The sequence below is a fragment of the Heptranchias perlo genome, chromosome 20 (assembly GCF_035084215.1).
Source record: "Heptranchias perlo isolate sHepPer1 chromosome 20, sHepPer1.hap1, whole genome shotgun sequence".
Taxonomy (NCBI): domain Eukaryota; kingdom Metazoa; phylum Chordata; class Chondrichthyes; order Hexanchiformes; family Hexanchidae; genus Heptranchias; species Heptranchias perlo.
In genome coordinates, this window is record NC_090344.1 from 21,030,582 (window position 1) to 21,048,755 (window position 18,174).

General features: G+C 43.9%; 1 non-coding gene across 1 annotated transcript; it reads left to right on the forward strand.

Annotated features, from left to right (window-relative positions):
- The first annotated feature begins 15,177 nt into the window (after positions 1–15,177).
- Positions 15,178–15,259, forward strand: trnas-acu (transfer RNA serine (anticodon ACU)). Its single transcript has one exon. It is a non-coding gene; the product is annotated as a tRNA-Ser (tRNA).
- Positions 15,260–18,174: the final 2,915 nt, after the last annotated feature.

Consider the following 18,174-nt stretch of genomic DNA (forward strand, 5'->3'; position numbering starts at 1 on the left):
TCAACGTGAAATCCAGGATGTGATGTCCCGAGACGTGTCACAGACTGGCGGGAAATGTTCTGTGTTAATTCTGAGAGAATGTCCATTAATTTACCCATCACTGTGAACATGCTGAATGTGCTTTTCATCATGATATAAACATCACTTTATTTTAATCGATCACCATGTTACGTTTTTTTTGAAATAACTGGATTTAGTTTTTCTCCATATTCTGTCTGAAAGTGTCTGTGTTCTGTTTAATTGACAAATGTAAAACAGAAACAATGTATTTCTGATCATTGCTCAGTTTGTGTTAATACTGTATATACGCTGTTCTGCATCGATGGACCAACTTTGTAATAGAGAACCTGTGTTTATTAACAGTGGGTTTACAGGAACTTCATTATGTGATCGCTTCACTTTTTCATATCTCATCATTAAAGGAGTTTTAGAACCCGCAGGGGGTCCAATGAATGGTCTGTCTGTTTTATCTCCCTTTATTGTAACTGGTCCCTCCAGAGCCACAGAAGCTGAAACAACAGTTAACTTCCCACCTTATGCTCGATGTGCAGAGACTGCTGCAGTCTCATAATGTAAGTGGTGATGTACAGCGTAAATAGTGTTCAATAATAAAATAAAATACGTTTGTTCACTATTTTAGTTGGAATGTGTTCCTTTACTGGTGTAATTCTGTTTAAGATGTTCAAGTTATTAACATACTATCGTAGTCTCACGGAATGGGACAGAACAGACAGAGAGCATTTGGCCTATCATGCCTATGAAAGAGCTATCCAATTAGTTCCACACCCCTGCAGTTTCCCCATAGTCCTGTAAATGTTTTCCCTTCAAGTATTTATACAATTCCCTGTTGAAAGTTACCCTTGTATCTGCTTCCACCACTCTTTCAGGCAGCATATTCACGATAATAACAAATTGCTGCGTAAAAAAATATTTCCTCATATTTCTCTGGTTGTTTTGCTAATCACCTTAAATCTGTGTCCTTTGGTTACCGACCCTTTTGCCACTGGAAACAGTTTGTCCTTATTTAAGGACAGCATTAGATCGACAGAGGAGCAATGTAATGTTGCCAGAAAAAGTAGCAAGCTTGAGCATTGGGAGCAGTTCAGATTTCAACAACAAATGACCAAGAGATTGATTAAGAGGGGGGAAAAACTACGCGAGTAAACTTGCAAGGAACATAAAAGCGGATTGTAAAAGCTCTGACAAGGATCTAAAGAGAAAAAGATTAGTGAAGACAAATGTCGGCCCCTTACAGTCAGAAATGGTAGCATTTATAATGGGGAATAAGGAAATGGCAGAGCAATTAAACAAAATCTGTCTTCACGGAAGAGGACACAAATAACTTCCCAGAAATGCCATTAAACAAGTGTTTAGTGAAAAGGAGGAATTAAAGGAAATTAGTATTCTTAAAAAATAGTGCTGGAGAAATTAATGGGACTGAAAGCCGATAAATCCACAGCGCCTGATAATCTGCATCCCAGAGTATTAAAGAGGAAATGATGGTTGCATTGGTTGTCATCTTCCAAAATTCTATAGATTATGGAACAGTTCCTGCAGATTGGAGGGTGGCAAATGTAACTGCACTATTAAAAAAGGAGGGAGAGAAAACAGGGAACGACAGACCGGTTAGCCTAACATCCTTAGTGGGGAAATGCTTGAGTCTATTATAAAGGATATGATAACAGGACACTTAAAAATATTAACGGGATTAGACAAAGTCAACATGGATTTATAAAAGGGAAATCGTGTTGGACAAACCTACTGGAGATTTCTGAGGATGTAACTGTTAGAATAGATTACGGAGGATCAGTGGATGTGGTGCATTTGGATCTTCAGTAGACCTTTGATAAAGTCCGACGGAAGACGTTAGTGTGCAAAATTAAAACACATGGGATTGGAGGTAATATACTGGCATGGATTGAAAATTGGTTAACAGACAGGAAACATAGAGTATAGGAATGAATGGGTCTTTTTCGGGTTGGCAGGCGGTGACGAGTGGGGTACCGCTGGGATCGGTGCTTGGCCCGAGCTATTCACAATATGTATCAATGATTTGGATGAGGCAACCTAATGTTGTATTTCCAAGTTTGCTGACGACGCAAAACTAGGTGGGATCGTGAGTTCTGAGGAGGATGCAAAAAGGTTTCAAGGCGATTTAGACAAGTTGAGTGAATGGGCAAAAACATGGCAGATGCAGTATTACGTGGATAAATGTGAAGTTAACCAATTCGGAAGGAAAAACAGAAAGGCAGAGTATTATTTAAATGGTGATAGATTGGGAAATGTTGATCTACAAAGGGACCTGTGTGTTCTTGTACACCAGTCACTGAAAGCAAACATGCAGGTGCAGCAAGCAGTTGGGAAGCAAATTCTATGTTGGCCTTCATTACAAGAGGATTTTAGACCATGAGCAAGGATGTCTTACTGCGGTTATACATGGAATAGGTGACAGCACAAATGGAGTATTTTGTGCAGTTTTGGTCTCCTTACCTAAGAAAGGATATACTTGCCGTAGAGGGAGTGCAGCGAAGGTTCACCAGACTGATTCCTGAGATGGCAGGAATGTCGTATGAGGAGAAATAGGGTCGACCAGGCCTGTATTCACTCCAGTCTCGAAGAATGAGAGGGGATCTCATTGATACCTAAACAATTCTGACAGGGCCAGACGGACTGGATGCAGGGATGGTGTTTACCCTGGCTATGGACTCTAGACCAAGGGGGTCGCAGTCTCACGATATGGGATAGGACATTTCGGACTGAGATAAGGAGAAATTCCTCCACTCAATACGTGGTGAACCTGTGCAATTCTCTACCACAGAAATCAGAGGAGGCCAAGTCACTGAATATATTTAAGAAGGAGATGGATAGATTTCCAGACACAAAAGGCATCAAGGAATTTGAGGAGAGAGCGGGAATATGGTATTGAGATAAAGGATCAGCCATGATAATATTGAATTGCGGAGCAGGCTCGAAGGGCCGAATGGCCTGCTCCTGCCCCTATTTTCCAAGTTTCTGTGAAATTGAACACCTCTATCAAATCTCTCCTTGAACTTCTCTGCTCTACGGAGGACAACCCCAGCTCCTCCAGTCTCTCCACATAACTGAAGAGCCTCATCCCTCGTACAAATCTAACAAATCCCTTCTGCACCCTCTCGAAGGTCTTTTCTTTCTAAACCGTGGTGCCCAGAATTGAACACAATTAGGCTGAGGCCGAACCAGTGTTTTATGAAGGTTTAGCAAATATTCCTTGCTTTTGTACTGTAAGCCTCTGTTAATGAATCGAAGGATCCCATATGCTTTTTTAAATAGAGATTGAAAAAGCACATGGGATACTTAGATTTATTAACAGCCTTCTCAACTTGTCCTGTCACCTTCAAAGATTTGTGCACATAGATCCCCAGGTCTCTCTGTTCCTGCACCCCCTTTAAAATTGTACCATTTAGTTTATATTTCCTCTCCTTGTTCTTCCGACTAAAATGTATCACTTCACACTTCTTTGTGTTAAATTTCATCCGCCATGTGTCTGCCCCTTTCACCAGCCTGTCTATGGCCTCCTGAAGTCTGTTACTATCCTGCACAATGTTTACTACATTTCCGAGTTGCAAACTTTGAAATTAAATCTTCTCTTCCCAATTCCAGTCATTAATATATATTAAAAAGAGCACTGGTCCGAACACTGGCCTCTGGGGAACACCAGTGTACGCTTCCCTACAACCGGTTCCCAGACACACCACAATGTTGTTTCACTGCCCGACACCTATACCTGGTGATTCCGGAGTGTGGCGGGAGATCAGGAGAATCTGATCATAATTTCAGGGCCAATGTTTTTGGATTTTTTATTTAAAAGCTAAATATTGCAGTTACTCACCAACAGAGGGCGTTTTCAGACTAACTGCTGCACCGTCCAGTATTCGCCAGCAGAGGGAACTCCGGAATAGGACGACGCCAATCAGCCCTTCGTGCCTGTTCCGTCATTTCATTCGGCCGTGGCTGATCTGTCACTCAACTCAATATAGCCATTTTGATCAATCATGTTGGAGACACTTATCTCATCAAAATGATCTATCATTTTTGAAAATATCTATTCACCCAGCCTCCACTGCCTTTTGGGAAGAGAATTCCAGATTTCCACGAACTTTTTGGTGAAAAAGTGCTTCCTGATTTCACTTCTGAATGTCCTTGCTCTAATTTTATGATTGTGCCCCATTGTTAGGGAATCCCCAAATTTTGCCAATTATTTTACACAAGCAAACAATTGCCAAATGTATTATGTAAGTTCCAGGACACAAATCATTAAAAGCTACTAAACAGGTATAACACGGAATCGAGATGGTGAATGGAATGTTGGCCTTTATCTCGAGGGGGCTGGAATACAGAGGGGCGGAAGTGATGCTTCAGTTGTTTAGAGCCTTGATCAGACCCCATCTGGAGAACGGTGTTCAGTTTTGGGAACCACACTTCAGGAAGGATGGATTGGCCTGAGAAGGGGAACAGTTGAAAATTGACCAAAATGAAACGGGGCTGAAAGTGTTAAATTACAGAAACAGGATGCACAAACCTGAGTTGTGTTCCCTTGAGTTTAGAAAGTTGAGGCGTGATCTGCTTGAGGTGTTTAAACTGATAACAGGATTCGATAGAGTCGAGACGGAGAAGATTTTTTCCTTGGTTCCCCACTATTTCTGATATGCTTTTGTGTCTTCGACTGTGAAGACAGATAAAAAAAAATGTTTAACGTCTCTGCCATTTCCTTATACACCATTATAATTTCTCCTGTCTCAGCCTGTAAGGGACCCACGTTAACTTTCGCTAATCTCTTCATTTTTACTTCCCGTAGGAAGCTCTTACAATCTGTTTTTTATATTTCTTGCTGGTATACTCTCATATTCAACTGTCTCGCTCTATCAACATACTTACTCTCTGTCTCTCTCCCCATGTCCCATTACCCTGTCCCTCACTGTAAGCTGTCCATCTGCAATATCTCCCAGCTCTGCTGCAGGGCTATCGCTGACCCTTCACCATTTCTCCATCATTTACAGATGCTCTGACCACTCACCATTTCACTTCCCTTTATAGACGCTCCCTGACCAGTCAATATTTCACTTCCCTTTAACGACGCTCCCTGTCCAGACATGAATTAACCTTCATTTAAAGCCACTCTCTGACCCATCACTATTCCTCCTTCATTTACAGACGCTCCCTGACCGTCACCATTTCTCCTTCATGTTCAGACGTTCCCTGAGAAGCCCGGGGCCGCGCGCCTTTGTTTGAGAGTTGGACCGAAGCGAAAGGGGAGAAGCCGGATTCCGTCGGGTCGGGTCGCGTTGCGGGGATAATGTTCACTGCTTTATACTCGGGACCGGGGCCCTCTCCCACCGGGTTTATTAACCTGTTCCCTCTGATCCTCTGACCTGCACCGATCACTCCGACTCCCGCAGCCTCCACGACCGCTCAGGCTCAGAACACACAGCCGAACAAAGAGCCTCTACTGCGCCTGCGCACTGGACTCTTCTGCTTCAGATAGGCGACATTCTATACCGCGCTGCTTGCTGGGGGCTGCAGCCGCCATTGGTGTGCTTAATCTCCAGACTGAAAGCAAAGAGATCAGAATCAGGGAGAACGCGTTTTGACCAAGGGTAATAAAATAAATTGAAACCCCAAAACTTGGTGCTATTAAGACCGCAACAAACACTCAGCGCAGCTGCGACCCGCTACTTTGGTGAACTGCACATATGATTTTTCCCCGTGACTATTAATTTATTAAATGTTGGAACTGACGGGTTCAATTAATGTTTATTGCCCTATTGTCCCTCAGGAAGTCACTCTGACCATTAACCCGCCCTGGTGACGAAGGAGCGATCCGGACCAATAGGAAGAGTGGAGAGGGACTGGAGGACCGAGCAGGTAATTGGTCCTCCAACGAGTCGGAGCGTGTGAGGGGCGGGACTTACGGCACCGAATGGGTGGCTCTGAGCCCGGATAGCCCTCATTATCTGAAACTCTGCATCATTTTTAAAACTTAATTTATCTTAAACACCAGGAGAAACCTTTATATTGTGGCAATAAACAGATGAAACCCTGTGAGGTGGAGCTAACGTTTGAACATTTGTTAGAAAATGGATTAATTAAGGACACCGTGGGTTATTTGAAGTAATAACTCAAGTGCAGTGATAAAGGAAATGCAGCGGATGTTGTGTGGATGGATTTTGAAAAGGTGTTTGAGAAGGTACCGTACGCGAGCCTTGTTGATAAAATTCAGACTAAAGCAATGAAAGGGCCTGGGGAGCACGGATAGCAAGTTGGGTAAAGGGCAGAAAACAGAGAGTAGTGGTTCATGGATATTCTTCAGACTGGAGGAATGTAAACAATGGTGTCCCCAAGGGACAGCGTTGGGACCATTGCTCTTCTCAATATAATGAAATGATCTGGGCTTGGGTATATGGGGCACAAGAAGAAAATCACCAGATGACGCCAAAAAACGAACCAGGGCAAACTGTGAAGAGGATTGTAAGTGACTTTAAAGTGACAAACACAGGTGAGTAAATGGGGCAGATAGGGGCCAGATGAAATTTAATGCAAAGCAATATGAGGTGATACATTTTGTGATTTAAAAAAAAAGATAAAATCGGGACTAAAAGATAAAAGTTTAAAACGAGTAGAGGAGCAGAACAGTAGAGGGATGTAAGATTCTAACTAACGCCTTGTCTTATTAATCAGCAGATTCGAGAGACTTGTGTCAGCAACTTTAATACTTTATTAAGAAATACAATATGAGCAGATTATCTGTCCTCAACCGTATCTTATATTGATCTATCGATCAGAGTAAACATGCAAGTCCCCCTTATCCACAGTAACTGACACGAGGTCAGCCCACTGGATGGAACCTCGGACGCCCTGAGCTTGATCTCCGGTGTCTCCACTCCCGAGTGTCCACTTCCATCAGTATTCCATTACTTTTATACCCTGTCGTGATCGATCTCTGTCACCTGACTCTTCTTTGTTTTCTCTGCTGCGTTTAGGACAGAAGTGAGGAAAAGACAGCAGGAACTTCTCTGATCTGTGATTTACAAGGACACATTCCTTGGTTCCCAGCAGTTACTTTTCTTCAGTAATGTCATCACTATCCCTAAACTACCCTGTTAATTATGTCATTTATTATACTTTTACAATTATAGTTGGAAACATCACACATTATAATCTAATCTATTATATTGCTCACGCTGATTTAAGTTTATAGTGTGGATAATAACAGAGAAAGCCTCTGTTCTTTCCCCTTATCTGATTAGAGTTACCATGTAGCCGATTCTGTGGAATGGAATGTCTGATCAGTGTTGCCATAGCGACCTGTCTGCTGTGAAGCGCTTGTTTGAGTTTCCAACTCAGACTAAATTTCTCTTTCCCATAATACACATTATATCGGATTTATGTAAATGTATTTTAACCAAGTTAGGTAAATTTCTCCAAAATCTACAAGGGGTTCAGTACACAAATCTTTAAAAGTGGGAGGACAAGTTGATAAAGTGGTTAAAAAAGCACATGGAACCCTAGGTTTCACAAATATGGGTATAGAGTACAGAAGGACAGAGGTCATGTAAAACTGTACAAATCTGCAGTTAGAATATGGTGTAAAATTTTGGGCATCTTACACTCGGAAAAATGTCAAGGCCATGGAGAGGGTGCAGAAGAGATTCACGGAGATAATACCAGGGACGAGAGACTTTAGTAATGAGGAGAGACAAGAGAAACTGGGGCTCTTTTCATTCGAACAAAGATGGGTAAGTGGTGTTCAACAATTGATCTGTTAAATAAAGTAAAAATAATTCCACTGGTTGGTGATTCAGTAACTAAAGCGAATCAATTTCAAATCATCAACAAAAGACTCAGATCCAGGGATAAAATATCGAACACACTGTACAAAAATTGAAGGGACACTCACTGTCCTTCCAGATCTGAGTCAAGGGACAAACTGATTGGTTTCTCTTATCAACGGGAGCTACAGGGAAAGAGAGGGGGAATGGGTCTAACTGGATTGCTCTTACAAAGAGCCAACACAAGTTTGATGGGCCGAAAAGCCTCTTTCTCTGCTGTAATGATTCTATGATTCAATGATTATATCTTCGGGTTAAATGTTGTACTCATCGAGGAGATGGATGTCAGCGCTGGAGAATGTGGCATTCTGAGCACGTCGTGTCTGCTTGAAACACTCTCCAGTCAGGTACAGCACGGATTAGATACAAAGCAAATCTCCCTCTAAACTGTCCCATCAAACACTCCCAGGGCAGGTACAGCACCAGATAGATACAGGACAAAGCTCCCTCTACACTGTCCCATCAAATTCTCCTCAGGCAGGTAAAGCACGTGTTAGATCCAGAAAAAAGCTCCCTCGACACTGTCCCATCAAATTCTCCTCAGGCAAGTAAAGCACGTGTTAGATACAGAATAAAGCTCCCTCCACACTGTCTCATCAAACATTCCCAGGGCAGGAACAGCATGGGTTAGATCCAGAGTAATAGTCATTCTACACTGTCCCAGCAAACACTCCCTGGGCAGGTACAGCACGGGGTAGATATAGAGCAAAGCTCCCTCTAAACTGTCCCATCAAATTCTCGCAGGGCAGGAACAGCTTGGGTTAAATACAGAGTAAAGCTCCCTCTACGCTGTCCCATCAAACAATTCCAAGGCAGGTACAGCACGGGTTAGATTCAGAGTAAAGCTCCCTCTACACTGTCCAATAAAACAGTCACAGGGCGAGTGCAGCACGGTTAGATACAGAGCAAATCTCCCTCTACACTGTCCCGTAAAACAAGGACAAATAAAGCACGGGTTAGAAACAGAGCAAAGGTGCCTTTCCACTGTCCATCAAGCACACCCAGGGCGTGGACAGCATTGGTTAGATACAGAGCAAAGCTCCGACTACACTATCCCATAAAACACTCCCCAAACTGGTACAGAATTTGTTAGATTCATGGTAATGTTCCCTTTACATTGTCCCATCAAACACTCCCCAGGCAGCTACAGTCAGTGTTATCTTTAGCCTTTGATGTATATCCTTGTATACCATCTTTTTTTTTATTCGTTCATGGGATGTGTAAGACGCTGGAAATTTATTGCCCATCTCTAACTGCCCTTCAAAAGGTGGTGGTGAGCCGCCTTCTTGAACCACTGCAGTCGGTGTGGTGAAGGATCACCCACAGTGCTGTTCGGTCGGGAGTTCTAGGATTTTGATCCAGCGACGATGAAGGAACGGCCGATATATTTCCAAGTCGGGATGGTGTATGACTTGGAGGGGAACGTGCAGTTGGTGTTGTTCCCATGCGCCTGCTGCCATTGTCCTTCTAGGTGGTAGAGGTCGCGGGTTTGGGAGGTGCTGTCGAAGAAGCCTTGGCGAGTTGCTGCAGTGCATCCTGTGGAAGGTACACACTGCAGCCATGGTGCGTTGGTGGTGAAGGGAGTGAATGTTTAGGGTGGTGGATGGGGTGCCAATCAAGCAGGCTGTTTTGTACTGGATGGTGCCAAGCTTCTTGAGTGTTGTTGGAGCTGCACTCGTCCATGCAAGTGGAGAGTATTCGATCACACTCCTGACTTGTCACTTGTAGATGTTGGAAAGGCTTTGGGGAGTCAGGAGGTATGTCACTCGTCGCAGAATACCCAGCCTCTGACCTGCTCTTGTAGCCAGAATATTTATGTGGCTGGTCCAGTTATGTCTCTGGTCAATGGTGACACCCAGGATGTTGATGGTGGGGATTCGGCGATGGTAATGCCGTTGAATGACAATGGGACGTGGTTAGATTCTCTCTAGTTGGAGATGGTCATTGCCTGGCACTTGTCTAGCGCGAATGTTACTTGCCATTTATCAGCCCAAGTCTGGATGTTGTCCAGATTTGCCTCATTATCTGACGGGTTGCGAATGGAACTGAACACTGCAATCATCAGCGAGCATCCCCATTTCTGACCTTATGATGGAGGGAAAGTCATTGATGAAGGAGCTGAAGATGGTTGGGCCGAGGACACTGCCCTGAGGAACTGCTGCAGCAATGTCCTGGGGCTGCGACGTTTGGCCTCCAACAACCTCTACCATCTTCCTTTGTGCTAGGTATGACTCCAGACACTGGAGTGTTTTCCCTGATTTCCATTCCCTTCAACTTTGCTAGGGCTTCCGGGTTCAACACTATGTCAAATGCTGCCTTGAAGTCAAGGGCAGTCACTCTCGCCTCACCTCTGGAATTCAGCTCTTTTGTCCATGTTTGGATCAAGGTTTCATTGCAAGAGGATTTGAGTACAGGAGCAGAGATGTCTTACTGCAGGTATACAGGGCCTTGGTGAGACCACATCTGGAGTATTGTGTGCAGTTTAGGTCTCCTTATCTGAGGAAGGATGTTCTTACCATGGAGGCAGTGCAACGAAGATTTACCAGACTGATTCCTGGGATGGCAGGGCTAACGTATGAGGAGAGATCGGGTCGACTAGGCCGATATTAACCAGAGTTTAGAAGAATGAGAGGTGATCTCATCGAAATATATAAAATTCTAACAGGACTAGACAGACGAGATGCAGGGAGGATGTGCCCGATGGCTGGGGTGTCCAAAACCAGAGGTCACAGTCCCAGGATACGGGGCATGCCATTTAGAACCGAGATGAGGAGAAATTTCTTCACTCAGAGGGTGGTGAACCTGTGGAATTCTCTGCAACAGAAGGCAGTGGACATCAAGTCATTAGATGTATTCATGAATGACCTAGATATATTACTTAATGCGAAAAGGATCAAGTGATATGGGGATAAAGTAGGGCACTGAGTTAGACGATCAGCAATGATCATTTTGAATGTTTGAGCCGGCCCGAAGGGCCGAATGGCCTATTCTTGCTCCCATTTTCTATGTTTCTATGTTTAACCCGACATCCGTCCCCGGCAGGTTTCTTTTTATTTGTTGTAATAATGTGTAGTTTTGGGGGTCAGCAGAACACGGACCGTGGAATCAATCCATTGTGTCATTGACCAGTGTTGTCCAATACATCAACCACCAGCCTCCTACGGCTAAATGGGAGCCCAGATGTAAATATTTGCCATGGAGATTTCCAAATAAAAAATGATTGATGGACAAAGTCTTTGGGCCTGTGATCTCAATACTCATATTCACAAGAGGTATGCATGTGAACTTTAAACTTTTTGTGTGTTCTTGGTGAAATGATAAGATGAAAAGTAGAGTGTGCGAGTGTTTTTGATCGTTGTGAGCGCTTTGCTTCCTTGGTGGTATATTTGATATATTTCCAAGTCGAGATGGTGTGTGACTTGGAGGGGAACGTGCAGGTGGTGGTGTTTCCATGTGCCTGCTACTCTTGTCCTTCTGGGTGGTAGAGGTCGCGGGTTTGGGAGGTGCTGTCGAAGAAGCCTTGGCGAGTTGCTGCAGTGCATCCTGTGGATGGTACACACTGCAGCCACTGTGCGTGGGTGGTGAAGGGAGTGAATGTTTACGGTGGTGGATGAGGTGCCAATCAAGCGGGCTGCTTTATCTTGGATGGTTTCGAGCTTCTTGAGTATTGTTGGAGCTGCACTCATCCAAGCAAGTGGAGAGTATTCCATCACACGCCTGACTTATGCCTTGTCGATGGTGGAAAGGCTTTGGGGAGTCAGGAGGTGAGTCACTAGCCGCAGAATACCGAGCCTCTGATCTGCTCTCGGAGCTGCAGTATTTATATGGCTGTTCCAGTTAAGTTTCTGGTCAATGGAGACCCCGAGGATGTTGATGGTGGGGGAATTCGGTGATGGTAATGCCGTTGAATGTCATGGGATGTTGAGAATTTTAACGTAAACCGAACAGTTATTTGGGTGGAGGTGCTTTTACGACCCAGTTGATTTGCTTCTTCCAGAAAAACAACCTGACCTGCATCCGCGACAGGTTTGTTTTTATTGGTTGTAAGAATGGACAGAGTTGGGGTTCAGCAGAACACGGCCCGTTGAATCAATCTATTGTGAGATCGACCAGTGTTGTCCAATAGGTTGGATACATGTCACGTGTGGCTAATTGGGTACAGATGTGGATAATTTCAATTGTAATTGTAATTTAAAAACACATTATTGGACACAGCCTTTTGGCAAGTGATCTCATTCGCATGGCGTATACATATGGACTTTAACCTTTCTGTTGGTAAAATGATCAGATGATAAGCAGAGTGTGCGGGTGTTTTTGATCATTGTGAGTGCTTTACTTCCTTGGTTACTGAATGGTGGTAGATGTTTGTAATCAAATATACACATGTAGAAAACCCAAAATGTTTATCAGTGCATTAAGAACAAGAGGATAGCTAAGGAAAATATAGGACCTGGGCATCCCTCTATTTCTCCCTTTCTCTGTCTCTTGTCTCTCTGTTTTGTCCCCGATGGACTTCTCAGGCTTCCACGAACGGCAAAGGCTGATCTAACCTGCAACACCAGCAGAGAAGGGTAACGAAACACAAGACAGAGATGGTAGGAAAAGTAAAGCTGCGATCCAGCTGATAAAATCGTAGCTGATGTATCCACATGTATGTCTCTTCGCTCTCATAGTGAATGAAAGCAGCAATTTGAGTAAAGTATACTTACTGTAGAGTGTATAGTTTGGCGATGTCGAGACAGACGTTTCAGAGCAATTCATCTGCAAAGTGTTACTTGGTAATTCAAGTCGTCCAAGTCGGGGTACCGCATGTCTTGGTGCTAGGTCCGTTGCTTTTTGTGGTATACATTAACGGTATGGATTAAATGTAGGGGCATGATTAAGAAATTTGCGGATGACACAGGATAGGCTCTATGTGGTTGATAGTGAGGAGGAATGCTGGAGAATGCAGGAAGATATCAATGGACTGGTCAGATGGGCAGAAAAGTGGCAAATGGATTTCAATCCGAAAAAGTGTAAGGTAATGCATTTGGGGATAACAAATAAGGCAAGGGAATATAAAATAAATGGGAGGGTACTGAGAGGTGTAGAGGAAGTGAGCGACCTTGGAGTGCACGTCCACAGATCCCTTAAGGTAGCAGGACAGGTAGCTAAGGTGGTTAAGGAGGCATATGGAATGCTTTCCTTTATTAGCCGAGGCATAGAATATAAAAGCAGAGATATTGTGCTGGAATTCTATAAAACACTAGTTAGGCCACAGCTTGAATACTGCGCATAGTTCTGGTCACCACATTACAGGAAGAATGTAATTGCACAAGAGAGGGTGCAGAGGAGATTTACGAGGATGTTGCCAGGACTGGAGAATTTTAGCCATTGATGACAGGTTGGATGGGCTGGGGTTGTTTTCCTTGGAACAGATGAGGCTGAGGGCTGAATGGATTCAGATGTAGAACATTATAAGAGGCCTCGATAGAGTGGATAGGAAGGACCTATTTCCCCGAGAGAGTGGCAGAGGCAGAAACCCTAAACTCATTTTAAAAAATACCTAGATGTGCACCTGAAGAGCCGTGACCTGCAAGGCTACGGATCAAATGCAAGAAAATGGGATGAGGCTGAATGGCTCATTTCTCAGCCGGCGCGTACACGATGGGCCAAATGGGCTCCTTCTGTGCCGTAAATTTTCTATGAATCTATGATTCTGTACATTCAAAACGAATTTGCTAAAGGTAGGCTAGTATTGTTGATGTGAAATAATTAGTGTAGAACCTGATATTTTTCTACATCGTACATCGTACAAGAAAGTGAGATTGGATGGCCATTGTATTCTGAAAGGATGGCGGATCGGCTGCGTGGCAGCGAAATTTTACAGTGGCTGCACGGCTCTGTTGCCAGTTGATTTTTCGATCTGATTATCGCTCAGGATTTTCACTGATTCAAATCCCGGATGAGCTCCTTTGCGTCCCCATTTTCAAAAATCACCAATTGGCTTCTCACATTGTTTCAGCGGTGCAGAAGGCAGGTTTGACTTATCTTCAGCAGAGCATGTTTGAGCACCAGAGGACAGAATGCAGAGGATTTGTCCAGGCAACACACGTAGACGACATGAAGATATTATTTCAAGAAGTTGCACAGATCGAAGCCGACACATTCGCTTATCGCAATTCATGCGATCTCATGGGTGCAGATTTCAAAAGGTAAACGATGCTGAATTGGCCTGGAAACAAATCCCTGGTTTCCCGCCGGTAGGGGAGGATTCGACTATTAACTCCTGTGGAATCGCGGTATAATTGCTTACGGCGTTTGGTTAAAATTGCGACCTTTGTGAATACACATGTTCGAATCCCACCGCTGCTAGAATTTGTGAAGCTGTTTAATTTGGCCTTCAACAAAAACATGACTTTACTCAGATGTGCTTTTCGCATTGTTGGCTTCCATCTGTTTGCTCAAATCAGCAAAGTCTTGTTTGCCACCCAAACTGCTTCTTGCACGGAGGTGTTGGGAGTGCACGGTGTGATCGAGTTGAACCATCAATCAAAGTGCGCAATGGCGCCCTGGTAAACCGAGTGTTTCGTTCGGTCAGCATAAGATAAAAAATATGTACAATAATTATGAACAACTTCTTTGCATCACGCTAGGATGTATTATCAGTGAATGTACATGAGCAGGTCGATTAACGTCACATTCCGGTCGCTTTTCATCGCCTCCTGTACCTTTTGGATCGGTTCACTAATTGGGAATCGGATTTAACTGCTGTGGTTCGGCACACGGTCCCACACTGCTGAACTCCCAGCCCCTTCCATCAGCACTCGCTTTCTTTCACACACCGACTGGATTTCAGCATGTTGCTGTTCCATCTGAAATTCATCAACGGCCTCTCCGCCAAAATATCGAGTGAATCGTTCTGCTTGTTATCCTGGCAATTCCCCACGCTCGCCATTACAGTCTTTGGTCCTTCGAACATCGCTGCATCCAGTGGCAAAAGCTGTTCTTCCACCGAAGTTTGGATACAGCAGCTGATTGGACATTTTCAACATTCTCGATTTGGGTGCATGGGCAGGTCATATTGTACGGTCAGACTTTCTTGTCCTCAGAGTCCAGAGCTTTACATTGAGAAATAAGACAATAAAAGCGCTTTTGTTCTGACCCAGCTCTGACCAAAGGTTATCGACGTGAAACGTTAATTCTGTTTCTCTTTTTACAGATTCTGCCTGACCTGCTGAGGATTTCCAGCATTTTCCGTTTTTATTTCAGATTGCCAACATCGGCAGTATTTTCATTTTGAATAAAAGGGCTTACGCACTTTTTGTCATGTGACGAGGTGGCCGAGAGGTTAAGGCGATGGATTACTAATCCATTGTGCTCTGCGCGCGGGGGTTCGAATCCTATTCTCGTCGTTATTGCGTTTAAGTTTTATTTCCTTCATTCAGTTTATCCAGAAAGTCTGGCTTTCAATCCCATCCATCTGGAAACGGCAGAGGGAGGTTTTTGCATTGTTTGCTGAAATCAGTGACAGTTCCTTCCAGGAAGTATTGAGATTGTAAGGTCACGAACTATCAAAGTCCACGGTGGAGTCCTGGTAAGAAGAATACATCTTATGGTCAAGGTAAGAGAAACTTATGTCCATAATTATGATTTATATCCCGGATCATTCCGTGCCTGTGCATGTTTAAAAGGAATGTGCTGTCAGTCCCGGATCATTCCGTGTCTGTGTCACCCGATTTTCTTGATATCTTTTCCTTCTGAACTGAAATGACGATCCTCTCTCGTGAAGAAGGTTCACCGCCTGCCGTTGAGATCAAGTTCATTCTGCTGGGCTTCCATTCCAATCTCCGCACTCTATCCCCCATTCAGTCCCACCCCGCCTGGATATTATAATCTGCGATATTCATAAGGGAATGGAGAAACCGAATATCACGGTTGTAATTTTCTTGGTTCCTCAACACTGAAAAGGATGAATTGCAATGATTCAGAAGGTAATCACAGAATCATAGAATCTTACAGCACAGAAGGAGACCATTCGGCCGTTCTCCCTGTGCCGGCTCTTTCGAAGACCTGTCCAATTGGACCCACACCCCTTATTTATCCCTGCAAATTAATCCTCTTCAAGTACATGTCCAATTGCCTTTTGAATGATTCTATGGAATCTGCTTCCACCACCCTTTCAGGAAGTGCGTTCCAGATCTTAACAACCCTCTGTGTGAAAAAAATTCTCCTCAGTTCCCCTCGAGTACTTTTGCAAATATTTTAAATCTATGATCTCCGGTTACCGACCCACTCGCCAGAGGGAACAGTTTCTCCCTACTTGTACTTTCAAACCCCTCATTATTTTCAATACCTCTATTAGGTCTCCCCTTAACCTTCTCTGCTGTAAGGAGAATAATCCCAGCTTCTCCAATCTTTCGATATAACTGAATTCCCTCATCCCTGGTATCATCCAGGTCAACCTGCTCTGAATCCTCTTCAATGACTTTTCATCCTTCCAAACGTCTGGTACCCAGAACTGTACAATATACTCCAGTTGAGGCCGAACCACTCCATGTCATTATAATGATCTCTGTACATGGACCCCAAATCCCTTTGGAACTCCACAGTTTCGAGCTTTTCACCATTTAGAAAGTATTCTGATCTACACTTTTCAGGTCCAAAGTGGATGAACTCACACTTGCCTAAATTGAAATCCATTCGCCACAGTTTTGCCCATTCATTTATTATATTAATGTCTCTCTGAAAGTTTATGCTTCCATCTGCACTGCTTACACTGCTGCCCTTCATAGTGTCATCGGCAAACTTGAATATATGGCTCTCTTTCCCGTCATCAATATCAATGAGACCGCCTGAATTGGGGTAAATTCACTTCCAGCTTCAATCTGCTCATCATCTCGAGGCATCTTATTTAATTCACCTGTGTTGCGCCTTGGACACTTCCGCATTCTGTCCTCTCGAGATCAAACATGCTCTGGATAAAATTCAATTCTACCAAAAGCCGCACTGAAAAGATGTCAGAAGTCAATTGGTGATTTTCACTAAAAGCAGTACATCAGCAGGGCTCGTCTGGGAGTTGTACACGGAATCTCTCGCATATCAACCAATGAAACCCCTGAAGCGAGAATGATATCCCTGGACCAACGAGCTGCTGTCAGTGGAGTCCTGCAGCCAGTGTAAAGTCTCGCTGTCTCCCATGGCCGATCGGCCATCCTTTCAGACCTCTTCTGTCCATCCAATCACGTTTTCTGTTCCGGTGCACAGAAGTATCAAGTTATACACTAAATATTTCCAGTCACCAATATTAATCTCCCTTTACCAAATTGGTTTCGACTGTGCGACTTGAATTTTCAAGTAAGACGTTTCAGAATTAGTTGCTCTGAAACTACATTGTTAGGGACGATACTGAGAGGTGTTAGATTAACAGAGGGACCTTCGGGTGCACGTCCACAGATCCCTGGAGGCAGCAGGACAGGTAGATAAGGCGGTTAAGAAGGCATACAGGCTACTCTCCTTTATTAGCCGAGGCATAGATTATAAGAGGAGGGAGGGTGTGCTGGAACTATATAAAACTCTAGTTCGGCCACGGCTTGTGTATTGCATACAGTTCTGGTCACCGCATTACAGAAAGGATGTGATTGCACTGGAGAGAGTACAGACGAGATTTACGACGATGTTGCCAGGACTGGGGAATTTTAGTTATGAGAAAAGATTGGATAGACTGGAGTAGTTTTCTTTGGAAGCGAAGAGGCTGAGGCGAGATTTTAATTGAGGTGTATAAAATTATGACGGGCCGAGATAGAGTGGATAGGAAGTACCCATTTCCCTTAGCAGATAGATCAATAATCAGGGAGCATAGATTTAAGGTATTTGGTAGAAGGATTAGAGACGAGCGGAGGAGAATTTTTTTTCACTCAGAGGGTGGTGGGGGTCTGGAACTCACTGCCTGAAAGGGTGGGAGAGGCAGACACCCTCATCGCATTTAAAAAGCACTTAAATATGCACTTGAAGAGCCGTAACCTACAAGAGTGCGGCCCAAAAGCTAGAAAGTGGGAAGATGCTAGATAAATGTTGCAGGTTAGATCAGTCTTCTCTGTTCAAGGAAGCCTGAAACGTCCATGAAGGACAACACAGAGAGGTAAGAGACAGAGACAGGGAGAGATAGAGAGATGAATGCAAACAAAATAAAGATTATAAATGTCAGGTTTTGCAAAAGAGCAGAAATTAAGTTACGGATTGGGAGGGATTCCTTCTCGGGTCTTGAAATCCAGCAAGAGAAGATTGGACTCCCAATTAGAAGCAGCTGCCACGGTGAAATATCTTTCAT